General features: G+C 37.9%; 2 long non-coding RNA genes across 2 annotated transcripts; both read left to right on the plus strand.

The window, feature by feature from the left end:
- The first annotated feature begins 506 nt into the window (after positions 1-506).
- LOC120114525 lies at positions 507-23,500 on the plus strand. The gene is made up of 3 exons (XR_005515402.1): positions 507-633; positions 21,015-21,020; positions 23,488-23,500. It is a non-coding gene; the product is annotated as an uncharacterized LOC120114525 (long non-coding RNA).
- On the plus strand, positions 4,973-11,288 carry LOC120114526. The gene is made up of 2 exons (XR_005515403.1): positions 4,973-5,574; positions 11,169-11,288. It is a non-coding gene; the product is annotated as an uncharacterized LOC120114526 (long non-coding RNA).

A 23,500-nucleotide genomic window follows, 5' to 3' on the forward strand; every position in this document is an offset into this window, starting at 1 on the left:
AGATCGAGTGTCGAATTGCTGTGCGAGGGGCTTTGCTAAGAAATCGTCTTGATCGTTTTCCTAAACAGAGTAAAAGAGTCCATTTGCAGAATTATTCTTTTTTAATGTCAGTTTTCTTTCAGATTATTGAGAGTTTTGCGTTGAACTGTTTCTTATTGTTATATTTGACGATACTCTGCTGCTAAGAGAACCTTCGGCTTTCAAAGCTGAGAATCTCCGTGTCTTGAAGTGAAACGGCTTTTAGCCGAAGTGCGGCAACAATTTTGTTTTCGTTGCATAGTTCTACAATTCATTGTATTTGTTCTTCTACAACTTTCACCAACAGAAATTTCGTTTCCTTTTCCTTTTTTTTCCCCTCTCTTTTTTTCTTACAACTTTACTTGAAATTTATCTTCCTTTTATGAACTTTTGAGTATACCTTTGAACCCCGCTTAATGCTGGATTTCTCTCCATATCAAACTTCTCTTTAACGTGTTCTTTATTCAGCTTTTCTTTTCTTTTCAACCCTTTATTCTCATTTGTTTTTCCAAATTCCATTTCCAGTACTAAGTCAGTTTGAACAGATCCGTGGATAATTTCTTCTTCTGCTTGGTTTAATCCCTCGTTTGATTTAAGTACCGAAACTTCAGCTCAGTTTTCTCGCACTTCCGAACGAACTTTCCAGGCTCAATTTCTTCCGCCTTGCAGTTCGATCGGACCACCTTCCTCGTAGAGCAACGATCGCCTTCGTCAGCGGTTTAATTTCTGAACAAAAATTCTGGGTTTTCTCTTTTTCTTCTAATTTCATAAGATTTTGCATGCTAATTTCTTGATAGGTAAAGGTTTGATTTTGTGTTATAGCACGGTTTTTATCAGATTTTTATATGAACAAAGATTGTTAATTTCGCATCCACGAATTTTGATATATCCCTTTAGCTCTGTCGTTGTTTTGCATATCCCTTGCATATTTTGTACTTAATATTTCTTAATCTTGTTGTTGTTGGATCTGCTTTCTTTGACTTAGCTTCTTGCTGTTTTTTCTCTTGTTTTTACTGATCTTTTTTTACCAGCTTTGGGTTTGATGTTTTCAATTAGTTGAGTAGGATTCATTACTCTTATATCTCGTGTTACAATTTTAATCCTTTTTGCTTAGCTCGGATATTTATGAACATTTTAAATTATAGTTTCTAGATATTGGCCTATAGTTAAATAAGATAGTATTATTTTTTCTTAAAATCCTATTAAGTAACCAACTAGGATTTTTAGTACTCCTCAATTCTCTAGCGTTTTATTAGTGCATCTTCTGTCTATTTGGATTCTTTTTTCATAGTTCCTCATAGCTTCGGTTACAGATGATTACTTGAGGTCATGTCTTCTTTAGATCCCATGGGGCGTATAGGGGGAGGGCTCGACAGAGTGGTGACAAGGAGACTAGATTAAGAGTTTGCTCGCTGAATGTAGGCACATTAAATGCTAGGCTGCTGGAGCTGACCGACGTACTTAATAATAGAAAAATAGATTTTGCATGTATTCAGGAGACTAGGTGGAAAGGGTCTCGCGCCAGAGAGTGTAATGGGTACAAGTTGTGGTATTCAGGCGTAGATAATGCTAGAAATGGGGTGGGTATCTTGGCATCCTCTAGGCTCAAGGAAATGTAGTTGAAGTTTGCAGATACCGGGATAGGATCATGATGATTAAGGTTATTATAGAAGAGGAAGTAGTGAATGTCCTTTCAGTGTACACCCCACACGTTGGCCTAGGGGAGGGGGAGAAACGTTGCTTCTGGGATCAGTTAGATGATATACTTAGGAGCATCCCGGAGGACCAAAGAGTTTTCATAGGGGGAGACTTCAATGGCCATATAGGAAGTGCAACCGACGGGTATGACGGTGTTCATGGGGGTTTCGGTTATGGTAGCAGGAACGATGAGGGGCGTACGTTGCTTGATTTTGCTACTGCTCACGATTTGGTGATCACTAACTCCTTCTTTAATAAGAGAGATGCGAACTTGACGTTTCATAGCGGGGGACATTGTACCCAAATCGACTACATCTTGATTAGAAATCAGGAACGATGGGCTTGCATTGACTGTAAGGTGTTCCCTGAAGAGGCATGTGCATCACAACACAAATTGTTGGTTTTGGTGTACCGCGTACCCCACGGGCGGAGCACTCATAGGAGGGCTAAACTTGGTAAACCTAGGATCCTCTGGAAGAACTTACATGGAGCGACAACTGATGACTTTAGGAGTAAGGTTTTGTCTAATACAAGTTTTGAAACTACAAACTCAAAAATGCAGATATGTTATGGAAAATATGGCAAATTCCATCAGAGATGTTGGCAAAAATACCCTTGGGTTGTCGACGGGGAAGGCCAAGGAACATAAAGAATCGTGGTGGTGGAACGACGAAGTCCAAACTAAGGTGAAGACAAAACAAACTTGCTTCAAGGAGTTTCTACAATGCAATGACGACGAAGAAAGGTCGAGAGCTAAACAAAGATACCAGGAGGCAAAGCGGGAAGCCAAGAAAACAGTAGCTAAAGCAAAGGATAAGGCATACGAGGAAATGTACAAGAGATTAGACACCAAGGAAGGACAAAATGGCATCTTCAGACTTGCAAAATCTAGGGAGATTAGGAAAAAGGATCTATGTAACATTAGGTTTATTAAGGACAACAATGGTGTTCTTTTAGCGAAAGATCACGATATTAAGAGGGTTTGGGGTAGTTACTTCTTTGGCTTATTTAATGACGGTGCCTCTCCATGTAGAGATAGTATCGTTGATGGGTTAGCCGACTATCATACTACGGCCAATGACTGCCCTACAAGTAGGATTGGGTTGGAGGAAGTCAAAATGGCTCTTAGAAAGATGGGAAGGGACAAAGCTGTCGGTCCTGATCAAATTCCTATCACTGTGTGGTTGGCCCTAGGAGAAGAGGGAGTTAAGTGGTTGACCAACATCTTTAATATTATTTTAGAGACTGCCAAGATGCCAGAGGAGTGGAGAGAGTCTACGGTGATACCAATCTATAAAAATAAAGGAGATCCCAACGTTGTGGTAACTACAGAGGTATTAAACTCCTCAGCCATACCATGAAGCTATGGGAAAGGGTGATAGAGGCTAGGTTGAGACAAGTTACTAGGGTTTCGGAAAACCAATTTGGCTTTATGCCAGGCAGGTCTACCACGGAGGCGATTCATCTACTTCGACGGCTTATGGAGAAATATAGGGAAAAGTCTAGAGATCTTCACATGGCGTTCATTGACCTTGAGAAGGCTTATGATAGTGTTCCCCGCGATACGATCTGGAAGACTTTGGAACGAGACGGATCCCAACTGCTTATATCCGGGCGATTCGTGATATGTACTGTAGACTACTTACGTCAGGACTACAGTTGGCGACACCGAGGCTTTCTCGGTGGAAATCGGACTCCACCAGGGGTCGGCTCTTAGCCCTTACATCTTCGCCTTGATTATGGACGACATCTATTGTGCGATACCAGACGGTGTACCATGGTGTATGCTTTTCGCTGACGACATTGTCTTAGTTGCTGAAACAAAATCTGAGTTGAATAGACTGGCTACCTGGAAGACTGCTTTGGAAGAAAAAGGTTTAAGGATCAATATTGAAAAGACAGAGTATTTATGTTCAAACTTCAATGGGAACCAAAACGATGAAGATGTAGAAGTATGCATAGAAGGACACGTTCTCCCCTCAAAGGATTGTTTCAAGTACCTAGGGTCTATGATACATAAAGATGGGGGTGTAGATGATGACGTTACACACCGTATAAAGGCGGGATGGCTAAAGTGGGGCCGCTACTGGAGTTCTGTGTGACAAGAAGGTCCTCTAAAACTTAAGGGAAAATTTTATAGAATGGCAGTAAGACCAGCGCTGTTGTATGGATCAGAATGTTGGGCAACCAAGAAGGATCACATAAGGAGGATTGAGGCCGCAGAAATGAGAATGCTTCGATGGACATGTGGTAGGACTCTGAGGGATATGTCGACAAACTCTGCTATTAGGATGTCCTTGGGGGTGGTGTCTGTTTCCGAAAAATTGAGGGAGGGAAGACTACGGTGGTTTGGGCATGTCCTTAGGTGACTACCGTCGGATGCGGTAAGGAGGGTAGAGTCGATTACAGTCGACGGTGCCAGAAGGAAAGGACGACCAAGGCGAAAGTGGGAAGACTGCTTGAGATCTGATTTGAGGGATTTAGCCCTTACCAAAGACATGACCTCTGATAGGAAAATATGGAGGCTAAAGACTAGGGTAGTCGAGTAGTGTGGGTCACATCTATAGGGTATCATCTCTGTCTTCTTTAATGTCTTTGTAGTGTTTTCCATGACTTATACTTTTAATACGTTTCTGTTATTGGTATTTATGAAGGATTAGAACTGGGCTTGCTAACGTTGACTTCTGTGTATCATTCTCTTCATGTTTCCTCTTTTAAATTTAGACGGATCTTATGTTTCTGTCTATATGCAGAGATTCTTTCGCAGGGATTATTATGCAGGGATTAATTCCCGTTACAGACGCACATATGATTTTAATGACTGCATATGAATACTGATTAGCTATGTTTTTATGTATTTATTTATACATGCATTGCATTTTATCTAAATTTTTAATTTTCTGACTGCCGGAGGTCTTCCACGGAAGCTACTCTTAACCTGGCGTTGGGGGTAGCCTACTACCCTACCTCCCCCTTACCCCATACATATGGGAATTGGGTTTTGTTGTTGTTGTTGTTATTTGCCAATAGGTTATATATTCTTCTTTTTATCCAAATAACAGCCAACTTTATTACAAACCAACAAAGCGTGTACAAAAGCTCAAAAACCCATAAAACTGAGTTAAAGTACCCACAAGCTGTCATGCAAAAACCAAAATAGAACAAAACAGATAAAGACAAAACGGTTGGTGTTCAAAGTTCCTTGAAAACCAGATGAAGCGGTGAAAATAAAAGGAACCAAAAAACGAGCCTTCAAACCACAACCCATCACAGTTCTTCGACTACCGGAGAAACCAGCCAGCGCCGATCTTCCAACGCTTGTTCTTCGACACAACGGGGAGCTTCTTCCGTCCAAAATAAATCGTCCGTTCCCAACGATGATTGAGCCGCCAGGAGACGTGCCGCCTTGTTGCCGGAACGGGGAGTGAAAGAAAAGAAACATGAACGGAAAGAGTTTGTTCTTCCCTTCACCTCACAAATCAAGGTACTAATTTCTGAATAATATGCTTTCGTCGATTTCAGCTTGTCAATGACCGTTTTGAGTCACCTTCTACCACTATATCAAAAAAACCCAAGTCGGTTGCAAGCAAAACGGCATGGAACGCCGCCATAGCCTCGGCCATAAAAACAGAGGTAACTCTCTCGATCAGTCTCTTACTTGCTTACATTAAAAACCCCAAATGATTCCTAATGACCACTCCTGTCCATGCATGTTGATGGAAATGAATGAGACGAGCGTCAAAATTAATCTTCACCGCCGGTTAACACAGTGCTTTCCAACTAATTGAAGGAGGCTGCTGTGGTCCGTATATAATTGATGTAGCCATCGAAAAGTCAAAACATTGTGTCTTTATCAAGGTAATTACGTCGTTCCTCTTTAACACTTTGCCTTGATGATACTTGAAATTTATCGCATACCAGAGAGCCCAAATTACTACTAGAATCTCTGCATGCTTATAGCTTGGGTGATCACTAAACAACCAATATAACCAGCCCACAAAATCATTAGTTGATAAGCCACCATTCCACGAATATTGTAGCTCAGACCAAACAGATTCTGCTAACACACATTCCTTCACAATATGAACTCCAGTTTCGACACCCGAATTACAAGTTGGGCAAATGTGGTTGTTTACAATTCTTTTCTCATACAAACTTTGTAATGACGGGATAAAATTATGAACGAAACACCATACCTGCAATTTGATTTTTCATTGACATGAATTCGCCCATATGTGCTTAAACATGGCGGAAATTGGTGGTGAAAAGACTCCCTCATCCAATAATATTCGATACCCATATCACACGCTATAAACCCTAGATTTGTCTTCACTCCAAATTTTGCATGAAAGAGAACAGATTTGATAAATGCTATGATAAACTGGAAGAGAGAAGAGAGAAACAAAGCAGCAGAAAGATAACAATGCAAACAGAACTTTATTGAAAAAAATGAGAAACGAATACAAAGTTCAAAAATTACAGAGTGATTACTTCATACTTAGATCATGTATAGTGGACAAGCCCACTATATATAACACAAGGATTAATTAACTGGCCCAACTAACATGATTCAGTTGTAACAACTTAACTAATCAGAAACAGTTACAGCTAATCAGCTGTAGATAGCTGCATTATTATACTCTAACATTCTCCGGGTTTTCTAATGATCTAAATCACCATTTCAACATTTTTCTGGCTTCTTCAGATCCACTTTTTCATAACTGGTCCCACTAATTTCTTCCCAAGACTTTACACCAAGTCGAGAGCGTATATCACTGAATATTGCAGGTGGTAAAGGCTTAGTGAGTATATCAGCCACTTGTTCTGCAGAAGAAACATAGTTGACACTGAGTTGTTCAGCCAGAACTCTCTCCCTTACAAAGTGAATATCAATCTTTACATGCTTTATACGAGCATGGTGTGTTGGATTTGCTGCCATAGAGATTGTAGAACTGTTATCACACCACACAACTGGTTTTCCAGTTACACTAACCTCAATTTCATCAAGTAGCTGTTCAATCCAAATCAATTCAGAAACAGAATTAGCAAGGCTTCTATATTCTGCTTCTGATGTAGACCGAGATACAACACTTTGCTTCTTAGAGCACCACACAACTAGATTTCCCCCAAGATAAACACAGTAGCCTGTCGTGGATCGTCTATCTTCCACCGAGGCTGCCCAGTCTGCAGCAGTGTAGCACACCAGACTAAAGTTTCCAGATTGAGTGAAAAACAACCCATGCTCAAGTGTACCACTGAGATACCTTAGTATGCGCTTTACTGCCCTCCAATGAGTATCACACGGGCTATTCATATACTGACTAACTTTGTTAACAGCAAATGCTATGTCTAGTCTTGTTAAACACACATATTGTAAGCCTCCCACAATGCTACGATAAAGATGGACATCTCCAAACAACTGTCCATCATTTGCCTTAAGCTTGGGAGTAAGGACCATAAGAGTAGGTGTAGGTGTTGACTCACCTAGATTTGATATTTTCAATAAATCAGAAACGTACTTCTTCTGATTCAAAATTAAACCTTCTGAAGTATGCTCAACTTGCATTCCAAGAAAAAGCTCTAACTGACCCAAGTCTTTAAGAGAGAACTCCTCATTGATAGCTTGCATTATGGCATCCACTTCCATTTCCTGGCTTCTAGTGATGACTATATCATCAACATACACCATTAAAAGCACTTGAGAGCATACTGAATTTCTGATAAACAAGGAGGAATTAGCTTTAGAAACAGTAAAACCAAGGCTTTTAACCAAAAATTTCCTCAAGGTCTCAAACCATGCTCTAGGAGCTTGTCTAAGCCCACAGAGTGCCTTTTTTAAACAACACACCAGTTCCTGCCCATCTTCACTCTTCTGCTCAAACCCCGGAGGCTAACTCATGTAAATTTCCTCAGTTAACTTCCCATTGAGGAATGCATTGTTAATATCAATTTGTCTAAGTGGCCAATTCTTCATGACAGCAACAACCAACACAGTCCTGATTGTGCTTGCTTGAACAACCGGACTAAATGTCTCAGAGAAGTCTCTCCCTACCATTTGTGAATAGCCCTTGGCAACTAGACGAGCCTTAAACCTATCAACTGACCCATCAGGCTTCTTCTTAACTTTAAAAAGCCACTTGCAGCCCACTGCTTTGCGTGTAGGTGGTAGAGGTTTCAACTCCCATTTACCATTCTTTATAAGAGCATTATACTCATTATGAACTGCTTCACACCAATGAGGATGTTGCAGTGCTTCATAGACACTAGTTGGCTCTTGAGGACTTGTCTCAACAAGCAATATTTTAGGCTTGGAAATGCCAGCATTTCCTCGAGTAACCATGGAATGTGTATTCTGAATTTGTCGTTGCAGTGGTGGTGATGGTGATGGTGATGGTGATGGTGATGGAGATGGCATAAGTGATGTAAGTGATGGAGATGGAGATGGCATAAGTGATGTAGGTGATGGAGATGGAGATGACGGTAGTGATGTAGATGATGGAGATGGAGATGGTGGTAGTGATGCAGTAGTTGTGAATGGATGAGATGAAGATGATGTGGATGGTTGTGATGAAAGAACATTGGGTGGTGATGAGGTGAATGAATGTGATGATGTTGAAGGTGTGATAGATGGTAGATTTGAAGGATGAGGTGTTGATATTGGTGATGACAACTCTGACATCTGTTGTGGTAGTGAAGAAGATGGTAAGACTAACTTGTGATTGTGTGTGTTAGTGGAAGAAAGAATGGAAGGATAAAACCAATTGTTTTGGGAGCTAATATTTTTGAAACCCGAACACTTTTGTTCAGTTTTAGTATAACTATATATCATAGATGGAGTAGAGGTACTAGAAGGGTTTTGAATCTGTTGATAAGGGAACTCATTCTCTTCAAAGCGAACATGTCTTGACACATAGACTCGACCACTAGAATCTAAGCATTTGTATCCCTTATGAGTAGGAGAGTAACCCAAGAAGACACAAGCAGAAGACCGAAACTGAAATTTATGTTGATTATAAGGTCTTAGAAACGGGTAACACACACAACCAAAAACCCTTAAAAAACTATAATCTGGTGTTTTGTGAAAAAGCTTTTCATATGGTGAAATGTCAGATAATGCTCGAGTAGGTAACCGATTAATAAGAAATACTACACTAGAAAAAGCATCATTCCAGAAACTTAATGGCATTGTAGCTTGAGCTAGCATAGAGAGACCTACCTCAACTATTTGTCGATGATTCCTTTCTATTAAACCATTATGTTCTGAAGTGTGAGGACATGACATCCTGTGCACAATACCTTGCTCCTTCATGTAGGCTTGAAGAACACCAAACTCACCTCCATCTAACTGAAACACCTTGAGCTTGACACCAAACTGCCTTTTTACCTGTTTATGAAATTAAAGAAAAACAGTTTTAACTTTAGATTTTTGTTTCAAAAAATAGATCCAAGTATACCTACTATATGCATCAGTGAAGGAAACATAGTATCTAAATCCATTAGAGTACACAGGGTAGGACCCCATACATCAGACACTACAAGCTCTAAAGGTTGTGAATAAGCAGTATGTGATTCATAAAATGGCAATTTATGTGATTTAGCAAGTTGACATGCTTTGCATAACATTTGATCTTTACTTATATCAAAAGGAATTACATTGTAGTGTTTTAGTGCAAAAAACAAAACTTCTTTAGAAGGATGACCTAGCCTCTTGTGCCATACATCCATAGACAGTCTAGTATTTACAATATGGCAACTTATTGAAGACACATAATTAAGAGCAGAATTATTAATATGAAGCATATCACTAGTAGGCAGACAACTGTAATTATCATCAGAGTCACTATCAACAAGTTTATTCATGTCAATATTGAATTTGTATAGTCCTCCATCTTCTCTTCCTTTTAACAGAATTTTCCGAGTGTGCAGGTCACGAACTTGACAAAAATCATGATAAAATTCAAGCAGAACCTGATTATCCTGGGTGAATTTGGAAACAGATAACAAATTTTTAGTGATATTAGGCACATACAATAACTTATTTAAATGAAACTTATTAGACTTAGCACAGAAAATGAGTTACTAGGGACTGTATTGGTAGAGAGCTACCATTACCAACAATCACACTACCTGTTCCAGAATGAGTATCTTTAACCTGTAGGTTGTTAAAATCTTTAGTGATATGATGTGTTGTTCCAGAGTCAGGATACCAGGCATTATCATCCACAGTTTCAGGTGTAGCTATGTAAGCTTGAGATGTGGCATGACACTGAAGGGCTGTGGACTGAGGGGTATTGTAGTAGGAAAGAGGACATATTGTAAGGATTTGGGCAGGCCTGCTGATGAATAGTGAAAGGAATTGACTGTGGGCGAAAACCAGGGCCTTGTGGGGCTGGAAAAACAGAACCAACATGGCCTTGTGGGCTGGAAAAACAGAACCTTGTAGGGCTGGAAAAACAGAATCCTGCGGGGCTGTTATCAAAGGTGAAAGGCATAGTACATGGAATTATAAAGGGATGAGGTGCCACTGTTCGAACTATAAGAACTGACATTGGCCTGAGCAGTGGAATAGCCTCTATTATTGTTATTTTGTGAGGGGCGAGATGATTCATTTTTGTAGCTCATGTCAAACCTATAATAACACCTTTCAACAAGGTGCCCCATTCTGCCACACAACTGACACTGTGGCCTCGAGGATGAAAATCGTCCTTGGCCTCTTCCCTTATTACTGTTGCTGTTATTATCGAAGTTTTGACCAACATTCTCAACAAAGTCACTCTTATTTTGATATTCAGATTGTGACAAATTATTAGGACCACATGATCATTTGCAGCTTGAGTAGCAACATAAGCACAGGCAGTGACATGATTGAAAGAATGTGTCTGTCTAGTGTCAACATCCAATAAAATAGTGCTAACAGACCTTAGGCCAGGAGGGGTAGGAGTAGCAGTTATAACAGTAACAACAGACTCAAACTCAGGTGGCAGGCCATTTAAAATAGCAGTGATATGTTCATGTTCTGAAATTATCTCACCACAGCTAGCTAGATTGTCACAAACAGACTTGATTTTCATAAAGTAATCTCTCATACTCAGCTCCCCTTCCTCTGAGAATAAGCTTTCTCCTATAAGACATTAACCTAGAGGTAGTCTTGCCACTGTATAACCTATGCAGTGTACTCCAGATTTCAGCTGCAGTATTAGGACCTATGAGATGAGGCAACACTTCCTCACTAACGGTAGAGAGCAACCATGAGGCAAGTGCTCCATCTTGTTCCTCATACAGTTCATACTCAGGATTTAAGCTAACTACACCATCAGAAGTAATATACTGTGTAGGCCAGGAAACATTTGAGTTATATTTCTGAAGCCTATGTGTTTTAATAGTGAGAAAAACTCGTTGATACCATGTCAAATAATTATGGTCATCTAAAGTAACATTGATCTTCTTAGTAGAGAACAACCTAGCAGAAGAGGCAGAACTAGCAATGGCATTCACAACAGTTTCATCAAACGTATTTGTCATGAAGAGCAGAAGACAAACAGTAGACAAATCACAGGTTTGCAACCAGAAAAGCAGCAAAGAGCTGAATGTAGTAGGCTAACAATTAAGGAGTAAGAATGATCTCACCAGTATCGAAGATCCTTCGAAGAGCACAGACAACACATCGAAATAAGCAGAAACTGAAGAACAGCCAGACTAGAGGAGATGCAACACATCAATCCTGAGAACAAGCACATACGAAATCAAATTGCAAGAGACCTAAGTGGAAGAGAACATATTTGATAAATGCTATGGTAAACTGGAAGAGAGAAGAGAGAAACAAAGCAGCAGAAAGATAACAATGCAAACAGAACTTTACTGGAAAAAAATGAGAAACGAATACAAAGTTCAGAAATTACATAGTGATTATTTCATACTTAGATCATGTATAGTGGACAGCCCACTATATATAACAAGGCTTAACTAACTGGCCCAACTAACAGGATTCAGTTGTAACAACTTAACTAATCAGAAACAGTTACAGCTAATCAGCTGTAGATAGCTGCATTATTATACTCTAACATTGCAATCAATCTGATTAAAACTAGAAAGCGAAATGCCTAAAATGCAATTAGCCTCCCCCTCATTGAAAATTCTTAGAATAACCGATTCCCTCCAAACCATAGTATCCCCCTCAATCAAATCCGAAACAGATTCAACCGAATCATCCCGTACTGATTCAAACCGTCTAGGAATATTCCTCAGCAACAAAAAATCATTCCATATTGAAATCGAGCTCTCTGAACCCACCTTCCATCGAAAACCTTTCTCCAGTAGTCCCTTCGCACTCCAAATACTTCTCTAAACGTAAGAAGAAGAGCCCAGGTGGGAAGACAAGAAATCCCCTACAGTAAATATTTGCTTTTAATATTCGAGCCACCAAAGAAGAAGGGTTTTGAATCTGACGCCAACCCTGCGAGCAATATTAAATTTAGTTAAATCGCGAAAGCTGAGACCCCCATTTCCTTGAGGTGACAACCTACTCCCTTGACACCAGTGAATACTGCGCTTGCTCTTCGACTTCTGCCACCAAAATCGAGCCATAGTAGCCTCAAGTTCTGTACATAAACTCTTAGGTAATAAAAAGCAGGATATAGCGAACAAAAGAATCGCTTGGAACACAGACTTTTTGAACACTTCTTTACTCCTTTGGGACAGAACTCGAATGCACCACCCCTTCACACGACTCTGAAATTTATCTCTCAAAAACGCAAAAGCCACCCCCTTTTTTCTACCCACTATGGCATGTAAACCCATGTATTTCTCCGGATTGGAAACATTAGAAATTCCCAAAATACGCCAAACATCATTGGGATTGCCATCAATGACATTTGAGATGAAGAAAACATCGAATTTGTCAAATTTATTTCTTGGCCAGAACATTCCCCATATATCCGAAGGATCTCTTTCATTTGGATTGCTACATTTGTTGTTGTTTCCCCAAAGAGAAGGTTATCTTCATCGAAAAAACAGATGTGAAACAAAAAGGGCATACCTGTTTATTCAAACCCCATGCAAAACATCTGTATCAATGGAAGAGCTAATCAGAGTAGAAAGTCCTTCAATGCACAGATACAGACTAAGAATATCCCCCTATCTGAGCCTGAGGAGTAAATGAAACACCTGCCACACAATTAATTACGACTGAATACGAAACAAACAGATACAATACATAAGCATTTGAATCCAAGAAGTTGCAAAATCCATTTTCTCCATGACATCTCGCACAAAACTCCATTCCACTCTGTCATACGCCTTGCTATGTCAAGTTTCATAGCGAAATACCCTTTCCGCCATTCTCTTTTATGTATAAAAGACTATAAAAGTTCATAGGCTGCAATAGTATTATCAGAAATTAATATACCCACCACAAAGCACTTTGCGCTTCATCAATGCAAAGGTGTAAAGTGTTATGCATTCTATGAACTAACATCTTCTATTTTTGTTGGAGACTACACTTTTGGAAGTAAAACGATGTAAGTATGATTGACTGAATGCATGTCATACCGTCCCTGAAGAAGACACATACAGAACTCGGCTACTTCTTTTCCTATAACGTGCCAGAATCTCTGATAAAACAATGCCCCTAGACCATCCTCGTTTGAAGTAAATAACTTCTTGAAGTAGTTTCTAGCTATTTCTTCACGACCCACATCCGTTTCCACAACCGACCCATCCTTGGACTCCAACGCCATAATTATATTTTTTTCATCTTCTTGTTGATGCATATCGATGAAAAAAACGGTATTGTTATCTCTGTGCTTTAACCAGTTTGCTCTTGCTCTTTGTTCCCAATACAGCTCCGATTTGTCCAACTCTATGTTTAAAAATAACTTTGTTTCGATGTTTTCACCGAGCACCTCATCAGTCGACTGCAATTCAACTAATTCTGATAGTCTTTTTTTTTTTATGAGACTAAAAGGCGTTTAGACTTGCAATTTTCTTTAAAACACACTTCCTCTTCACAAGAACTCTCCAGCAACCAGGAAGCTTCAAATCTGAAATACCAATGCCGGCCGTTTAAATTGTGGGCGACTGTATCCAAAAGTAAATGACAATTATCTGAAAAAGAATGAGTCAAATGCTTCAACGAATAATCCGGAATAAATATTTCCAATCCTCATTTGCAAAACCACTGTCTAGTCGTTCTCGAATATTGGTATCCTCTGAGCGACCTCATTCCCAAGTGAACGAGCCTATGTAACCAATGTCCATCAAACCGCAAATGACCACCACCTCCCTAAAAGTAGACATCTGCCACTCACCACGAACCCGTCCACCTTTTTCAAACGAGAAAAGAATTTCGTTGAAATCCCCAATTATTAACCAATGCATAGTAGAATTGTCATCCAGTTGTCGCAACAATTGCCAAGACTCCCAACATCTTCCCTTATAATTAAGACATCTTTTAAGGCTTATTAGAATTATTAACCAAGGCATATTATTAACCAGTACATCGCCACTGCATACCATCCTCGTCTGCATTAATTAAGACATCTTTATAAGAACTAGAATAAGATCGCAAAACCACATCACAATAATACTTCCATGCCAAACAAATTCCACCACTTGAACCCTACGAATCAACCTCAATCCCATGTATAAGGCCGCACGACTAACGACCTTTTCCATTCGTGAACCTTATATTTTTGTTTCCATAAGAAACAATGGAATGATGAATCTCTCTCAGCAAACGACGGAGATGTTGAACCGTCCAGGTCATCCCCAAACCCCAAACGTTCCAACTTAACATTTTCATTGTGACCGACTAGCATGATGATACAGACATGCTGATATAACATTATTTTCAGTTTCGGCAACCTTCTCTGTAAATAGAGCAACTGGAGCGCTCCTCTGTCTCATTGCATTTTCTGTCTTTGAAATGGGGTTCTCTTCATCCGCTACAGTCATTGTTATATCACCAAAATCACCATCCCCAACCATAATATTACCCGAATGAAAAATCCTCTTCACCCAAACCTTAGTCTGTTCCCTCGTACCAGCAACCCCTTGAGACACTGGATCGCATTCTCCCGTTTAGGAGCCATCGATTCCACTTCAGTATGCTCATCACATAACCAAGGGCTCGAGGCCATTCCTTTTCTTCGAGGAAGAGCCTGAATTGAATCGTCCCACTGAATCACCAGATCTGCCTTTACCTGCAACATCATCAGAGAACAAAATCTGACCATGCCCCAATTTCCCACACCTAAAGCAAATAAACAGTTTTTCGTAGTGAAACTGTGCATAAGAATGAGACCCGTTTGGGAGAGCAATATTCTTTTTAATGGTTTCCGCGAACAATATGCGCACCCGAATATAGCCACTTTAACACAATGATACTACCGTAGAAACATACTCAAACTTTCCAATAAAATTCTCGAATTTTTGAGCGACCTGTTGAGCGATAAATCCCACTGACAAATCCTTTACTATAACCCACAATGCAGACCAATGTAATTCCACAAACATCGAATTGCCTTACTTTAACCGATACAAAACTAAAAGATGGGAATTGAAGTACCAAGGCCCTTTGGATTCAATCCTATCTACATCATCCACATGAAATAATCGAATCAAAAATCTACCATCACCCAATTCAGTAATAGATCTCCCTCCAATTGGGTGTCAAATGTAAGCGAGAATCATCGTCATGGCCTGAAAATTTATCATACTCGCCGAAATAAACCGCTCAACTAGCCAATGCTCAAACGAGATAGTTGATGGAGATTCCAATGAAACCAACACTAAACTCTCCTCTTCCTCTTCCTCTTCCTCTTCCCCATATTCAATTCCTTCAGGTCCCTCACCATCTGGCCCATTCCTTAACCCGAAAGAAGAAGCCGACAAAAGAAGACAAAACAAGCAAAACAAACTGAGAAAACTCAGATTATTGCCAAACGATTGAAAAGACGGCTACCAAAGGTAGAGAGAAAACCCTAACACAGAGTGTTATTAAATAAATAATCTTAAATATGAATAAATGAATTGATGTAATAAATAAGGAACGTAAGTGTTTAATCTACGTTACTTCGATTAAAAAACGTTATAAATAAGAGATGGTGATGTAATAAATAATGTTATCCGATAGATAATTTGTAGGTTGCAGTTGAGTGATATAATTTCGGTAGGGTAAAATTAAACGGTCGGACAATTATTTAAAATTTTGGTAAAGTACACGTTTAGTACCTGAATTGTCCATTTTGTTTCGTTTTAGTATCTAATCTTTCATTTGTTTTAAAATCATACTTAACGTTTATTTTTTATTTCATTTTATTACATTTCATTAAAAATTTAACTAAATAAATACAGATGACATTTTTATGGATAAATTACATTATTCACCACTTAATAATCTTCTCACTCTTATTTTGGTCACTAAAGTTTAAAATTTTTTAATTTAACTTCTCAACTTTCAAATTGCTCATGTTTTAATAATTCTAATTTATTTTATTAATTTATTTTATTATTTTAATAATATATAATTAAAATAAAAAATTAAATTTGAAAGTTAGAATGATTAAATTTGGATTAATTTGAAAGTTAAGTAATTAAATTAAAAAAATTGAACTTCAATAACTAAAATAGGAGTGATAAGATAGTCGAGTGATATAATTTACCCAGAAAAAAAGTGTCATATTATAACAATTCCGCTAAGTTTTTAATGATGAGGTACTAAAACAAAATAAAAAGTAAACATTATGTACAATTTTGAAACAAATGAAAGTTTAGGTATCAAAACGAAACAAAATTAATAATTTAGGTACTAAACATAAAATTTACCCTGCAAAATTTGAATATTATCAATGAAAATAATCCTTTCGAATAAATCATTAAACTTAAGTTCTAGTTACATTTTAATCAACAAATTTTAAATTTCATTTTCATTTTAGCCGCTCATGGTTAATTTTTATTATTGACACAATAATAACATATGTCATTACTAAATTAGTTGAAGAAAAAAAACTAAAAAAAGTAGTTGTAGGACTTGAGATTCAAAGTCAAGCCCAAAAAAACCTACTTAACCACTACAATTCTTATCATTATTATTTTTATTAATTCATGGTCATTACAAGTGATAATATTTGTGTAGAGGTTTTCAATTATTTGATAATGAACACTTAAACCCTATTATTATCTGTGCTCGAATTCGGGACCTCCAAGGATAGCAATCATCCTTTAACCATTGAGATAGTTTGGTTCGTACATAAAACATTGGTTAAACACTATTAAATTATAAAGATATTAAATAAAATATAATTAAATGATTTTATAGCTACATATTGAATGTTTTATTTACAATTGCATGCATTTTTCAATTAATTTTATTTTAATAAATAAGATGTTGAGATCATTATAATATTTTTTTTGAAAGGTAGGATTATTTATGCTGAAATAAGGTGATAAGACAATGATAAGGGTCTAATTAAAAAATTTCTCTACACCTACATGAAACAAAAAGAGTGTGCCTTATCAATTGTCGATACAAAAATCAACTCTTATAACTTTCTGAAACTAGCTCACCAATGAGGCCATAACCAAAGGAAACCAAACGACATCAACAAGGTCCAACAAGGTAAATGTTGCCCACACTAGGCACAACTATATCAAAATTAAAAGCTTAAGATGTAAACATGTTAAACTGCTATTCGAGAAACATAAACAACCAACAAACTAGTATAAAAGGCAACTACACTTCAACTACATCACTTAACTATTTGAAACCCTACAAACCAAAAATGATAGCTGAAACTGCCATACCAGAAATCGCTCTTTGATGCATAGATAAGCAGATCAATGCTTATGAGCCCAGCTTGACCAAATATTCAACAAACAAACCAAGACTAGAAAAAAAAGTGTAAAACACTCCAACAATTGCACTAGCTCAAGAAAATGGCCCAAGAAACAGACATTAAATGAAATCCATATGAGAAACAGAGAAAGAAGAAAACTGTCCCTGAAGACCTGTAGCACAAAAACAGACACCCCAAACTAAAGCACCACCAAGCAGACCAAACTTTATGGGCAAGGAATCCATCTCTTTGTTAATGCATCAACGTCTCCATTAGCCACTCTATGGACAAACATAATTTTCCAAGAAAACTTTCTAATGAACTGGGCACATAGAGGAACAGAAATCCAAGAGACTACGAGACTGCTATCCGATTCAATTATGAGATGATGGGATGAAAACCAAGTTGAATCCTGAAAACGACGACACGCTGTAGAACAGCTGGAAACTCTGTACTCGAGGGATCTAGATAACAACGACTTTTGAAAATTTGTCAAGGATATTACTTTTATGATCTTGGAGAATGCCCATGATACCTGCCAAACCAAAATTGAGTTGTTGTCCACATTAAACTTTAAGAATTCATTAGCAGGGGATACCAAGCACCTGCTACAATAAGGGGACGACACTCTTTTGATACACAAACCTACAAGGGACAAAGCAACACATCATAGATAGATTTTGTTGAAAAATGGTGCCATGTGCACCGAAAGCAAGCATTAAATTGCTTTGTCTTTGGGGGCATCGAAAAGTGCAGAAAATATATATATTTTTATATTAAAATCATTTTAGTCATTTTAATTTAGGGTATTTACAAATTAGTCCTTAAGCTTCAATTATAAATACCCTAGCTCATTTAGCTTCAAAACCAACCTAAAGTATTCTAGCTTTCTTTCAATACTAGAGAGAATTTAGAGAGTTTTTTGAGAGTTGTTTTCTCCTTTTTATCAAGAGAGAATTATCATTGTTTTCTCTTTAGTAGATCGAGAAAAGTTGTAATTCCTATTTTCTCATAGTGAAATTCTTCTACCGTTACCCGTGGTTTTTACCTTATATTATTTAGGGGTTTTTTGTGTATATTTTATCTTCATATTTTATTTTATCAAATTATCAGTTTCGATTTTTCTTTATTCGATAACCGTCTTGCGCAACAATTGGTATCAGAACCAGATTAGAGTGTGTAATATCTGCTTATTGTCTTTGTGGTTGCCACCAAAAGGTGGATCCTCCAACATAAGAAAGTAAGAAGTTATTACCCATTCTTTGAATGTTCCAGAGAACTATTCACGGTAGTGAAATAGTGGGAGCTATTCGTAGAAGAAGCTATGACAACGAAATTTGATATTGAAAAATTCAATGGGAGAAATTTCTCATTGTGGAAATTGAAGATGAATGTCATCCTGAGGAAAGACGGATGTATAGCAGCTATCAGTGAAAGGCTGGTAGATTTCACAGATGACAACAAATGGAACGAGATGAACGGGAATGCTATGTCAAACTTTCATCTAGCATTAGCAGATGAAGTATTATCAAGCATCGAGGAGAAGAAGACAACTAAGGAGATATGAGATCATCTCACCAAATTGTACGAGGCCAGATCGTTGCACAATAAAAATTTTCTTAAGAGAAAATTGTATACTCTCCGGATGTCATAATCTACTTCAGTTACGGAGCACTTAAACACACTGAACACGTTATTTTCTCAGCTTACATCCTTAAGATGTACAATATGAGAACAAGAACGTGCTGAACTTCTACTTCAAAGTCTACATGATTCGTATGATCAACTCATCATCAAATTGACAAACAGTAATATCACCAGTCTAGTCTTCGATGACGTTGCAACTGCTGTTATACAAGAAGAAAATTGGCGCAAGAACAAAGAAGACAGACAAGTAAATCTGCAACAAGCAGAAGCGTTGACAACGATGAGAGGGAGGTCAACAGAACGTAGCCAAAGCAGCAGTCACAAACAATGTAGATCAAAGTCGAGGAGCAAAAAGAATTTGAAGTGCTACAACTGCGGAAAGAAGAGTCACTTGAAAAAGGATTATTGGAGTCTAAATAAAAACTTCAATCCATAAGGCAATACCGCAAACACTTCAGATGATGGAGATGCTCTATGCTGTGAAGCGTCAACCACCGTGGAAGGCAGAAAAAGATTTACAGATATATGACTCATTGATTCGGGAGCAACATATCACATGACCTCAAGAAGAGAATGGTTCCATCATTATAACCTGTCTCAGGAGGATCTGTGTATAATTGCAATGATCATGCCTTAGAGATCGTTGGTGTATGAACCATAAAATTGAAGATGTATGATAGAACAATTAAAGTTGTTTAGATGTGCGACACGTGAAAGGCCTGAAGAAAAATTTATTATCCTACGGATTATTGGATAATGATGCAAGTAAGATTGAAACACGAAAGATTCATAAGGTGTTATGTGGAGCTCTTGTAGTGTTGAAAGGCAAAAAGATAACAACAAACTTGTACATGTTGAAGGGAGAGACTTTACTTGAAGCAGAAGCCTATGTTGCCTCATGTAGTTCAGATTCTGCAATGCTATGGAATCAGAAACTTGGACACATGTCAGAACAATGAATGAAAGTCATTGTCGAGCAAAAACTACTTCCAGACTTAACAAATGTATCACTTACTTTGTGTGAGCATTGCATAACAAGTAAGCAGCACCAGTTGAAATTCAACACATCAAATTCTAGAGGCAAAAGTGTTCTAGAATTGGCTCACTCAGACGTATGACAAGCACCAGTTACATCCCTAGGTGGAGCAAAATATTGTCTCATTTATTGATGACTACTCTAGGAGATGTTGGGTGTACCATATTAAGAAGAAGTCAGATGTGTTTTCAACTTTCAAAAATTTTAAAGCGCAGGTGGAACTTGATTCTGGAAATAAGATCAAGTGTTTCAGAATAGATAATAGAGGAGAATACACAAGCGAAAAATTTGATGACTTTTACAGGAAAGAAGGCATCAAAAGACAGTTCACAGTGACAAACACTCCTCAACAAAATGGAGTGGCATAGCGGATGAACAGAACCTTGCTAGAAAGAACAAAAGCAATGTTGAGGGATACAAGCCTAGAAAAATCATTTTGGGCAGAAGCAGTTAATACCGCCTGTTATTTGGTGAATCAAGCTCCATCAACTGTGATAGAGCTGAAGACACCAATGGATATGTGGATTGGTAAACCAGCTGATTATTCAAACCTCCATGTATTTGGAACTATTGTGTACGTGATGTATAACTCCCAAGAAATTTCAAAGTTGGATCCAAAATCCAGGAAATGCAAATTCTTGGGGTATGCTAATGGAGTAAAGGGGTATCGCTTGTGGGATCCCACTGCCCGCAAAGTGATCATCAGCAAAGATGTTATCTTTGTAGAAGATAAACTACAAAGAAAAGAAGATGATAGCGTTGAAAAGTCAGAGACTACTCAGATACATGTGGAAAAAGAGTTTGAACAAGGAGATTCTTCTGAAGCAGAACCAGCACATGATGAACAAGAACCAGAGAGTTCTGAAGCTCCAACAACTCGTCAATCAGATCGTGTAAAAAGACGTCCCAATTGGCACTCAGATTATGTTATAGAAGGTAATATTGCATACTGCCTTTTAACAGAGGACGGTGAGCCATCATATACCAGAAGGCAATAAACAACTCAGATGCTTCACTGTGGATGATGGCGATGCAAGAAGAAATTGAAGCCCTTCATAAAATTAATACATGAGACCTTGTGCCCCTACCACAAGGAAGGAAGTCAATTAGTAACAAATGGGTCTTCAAAATCAAGCGAAATTGTGACGATCAAGTTGAGAGGTATCGTGCAAGATTGGTGGTCAAAGGATATGCTCAAAAAGAAGGTATTGATTTCAATGAAATATTTTCTCCTGTGGTTCGACTAATAATAATTCGAGTAGTTTTGGAAATGTGCGATACATTGAACTTACATCTAGAGCAACTAGATGTTAAAACAGCTTTTCTTCATGAAAATCTTGAAGAAGAGATTTAAATGCTCCAGCTTGAAGGTTTTGAAGAAAAAAAAAAGAAGAACTTGGTTTGCAGGTTGAATAAATCTCAGTACGGTCTAAAGCAGGTGCCGAAGTGTTGGTATAAGAGATTTGATTCCTTCATTATTTGTCTTAGATACAACAAACTTAATGCAGACCCTTGTGCTTATATCAAGAGGTCTGGTGATAACGATTTTGTTATATTGTTGTTGTATGTGGATGATATGTTGGTTGCAGGACCCAACAAATATCATATTGAAAAATTGAAGGCACAACTGGCTAGGGAATTTGAAATGAAGGACTTGGGATCAGTAAACAAGATTCTAGGGATGCAAATTCACCAAGACAGAAGTAATAGGAAGATTTGGCTTTCACAAAAGAATTACTTAAGAAGATCTTGTCACGATTCAACATGTAAGATTGTAAGCCAATTTATACCCTTCTTCCTATTAACTTCAAATTATTCTGTCTCTAGTACCGTATGCATCGGCAGTGGGAAGTTTAATGTTCGCTATGATATGTACAAGACCAGACATTGAACAAGCAGTGGGAGTGGTTAGTCGGTACATGGCGAATCCAGGCAAAGAGCATTGGAATACAGTAAAGAGGATCCTAAGATACATCAAAGGGACCTCAAATGTTTCATTATGTTACGGAGGATCAAACTTACTAATCAATGGGTATGTAGATTCTGACTATACAGGAGATTTGGATAAAAGCAAATCTACTATAGGATATGTGTTCAAAATTGCTGGTGGAGCTGTAAGCTGGTTTTTAAAATTGAAGTCAGTTGTGGCTACATCCACAACAGAGACAGAATATGTAGCAGCTACACAAGCCAGTAAAGAATCAATTTGGTTGAAGATGCTATTGGAGGAGCTTGGGAATAATCAAGAGTATGCCTCTCTGTTTTGTGACAGTCAAAGTGCCTTGCATTTAGTGAGGAATCCAACATTTCATTCAAGGACAACGCACATACGAGTTCAGTACCATTTCATTCGTGAAAAAGTGGAAGAAGAGACGATAGATACACAGAAGATCCATATCAAAGACAACATAGCAGATTTTATGACGAAGGAGATCAATGCTGATAAATTTACTTGGTGTCGATCCTCTTGTGGCATGGCAGAGATATAAGCAACATGATGGTACAAGGTAGAAAGAATGGTGTGACGATATGATTGTTCCAAACATATCTTCAAGTGGGAGATTGTTGAAAAACGGTGTCATGTGCACCGAAAGCAAGCATTAAATTGCTTTGTCTTTGGGGGCACCGAAAGGTTCAGAATATATATATATATATATATTTTTATGGTAAAATTATTTTTAATCATTGTAATTTAGGGTATTTACAAATTAGTCCTTAAGCTTCAACTAAAATACCCTAGCTCATTTAGCTTCAAAACCATCCCAAAGCATTCTAGCTTTCTTCCAATACTAGAGAGAATTTAGAGAGTTTCTTGAGAGTTATTTTCTCCTTTTTTATCAAGAGAGAATTATCATTGTTTTCTCTTTGGTAGATCGAGAGAAGTTGTAATTCCTATTTTCTCATAGTGAAATTCTTCTACCGTTGCTTGTGGTTTTTACCCTATATTATTTAGGGTTTTTCCACGTAAATTTTGTTTCTTTTATCTTCATATTTTATTTTCTCAAATTATCAGTTGCGATTTTGCTCTATTCGATAGCCATCTTGTGCAACAGATTTGAATGACTCAGGCCAACGATTCTTACACCAGCTACTCACTCTTAACAATGTTACGTCAAAAAGTTGATTCTCATCCAAAATAGAATTCTTAAAAGTCATCTCATTGCGAAAAAGCCAAAGAGACCAAACCAACCCAGAGAAGGCAAGTTTTCAAATTTCTTTAGAACCAGCTCGAATAAGAGTGTTCATCCACAATAGAAAAAATGAGCCG

Source organism: Hibiscus syriacus, unplaced genomic scaffold (genome assembly GCF_006381635.1).
Source record: "Hibiscus syriacus cultivar Baekdansim isolate YM2019G1 unplaced genomic scaffold, ASM638163v2 tig00110234_pilon, whole genome shotgun sequence".
NCBI lineage: Eukaryota > Viridiplantae > Streptophyta > Magnoliopsida > Malvales > Malvaceae > Hibiscus > Hibiscus syriacus.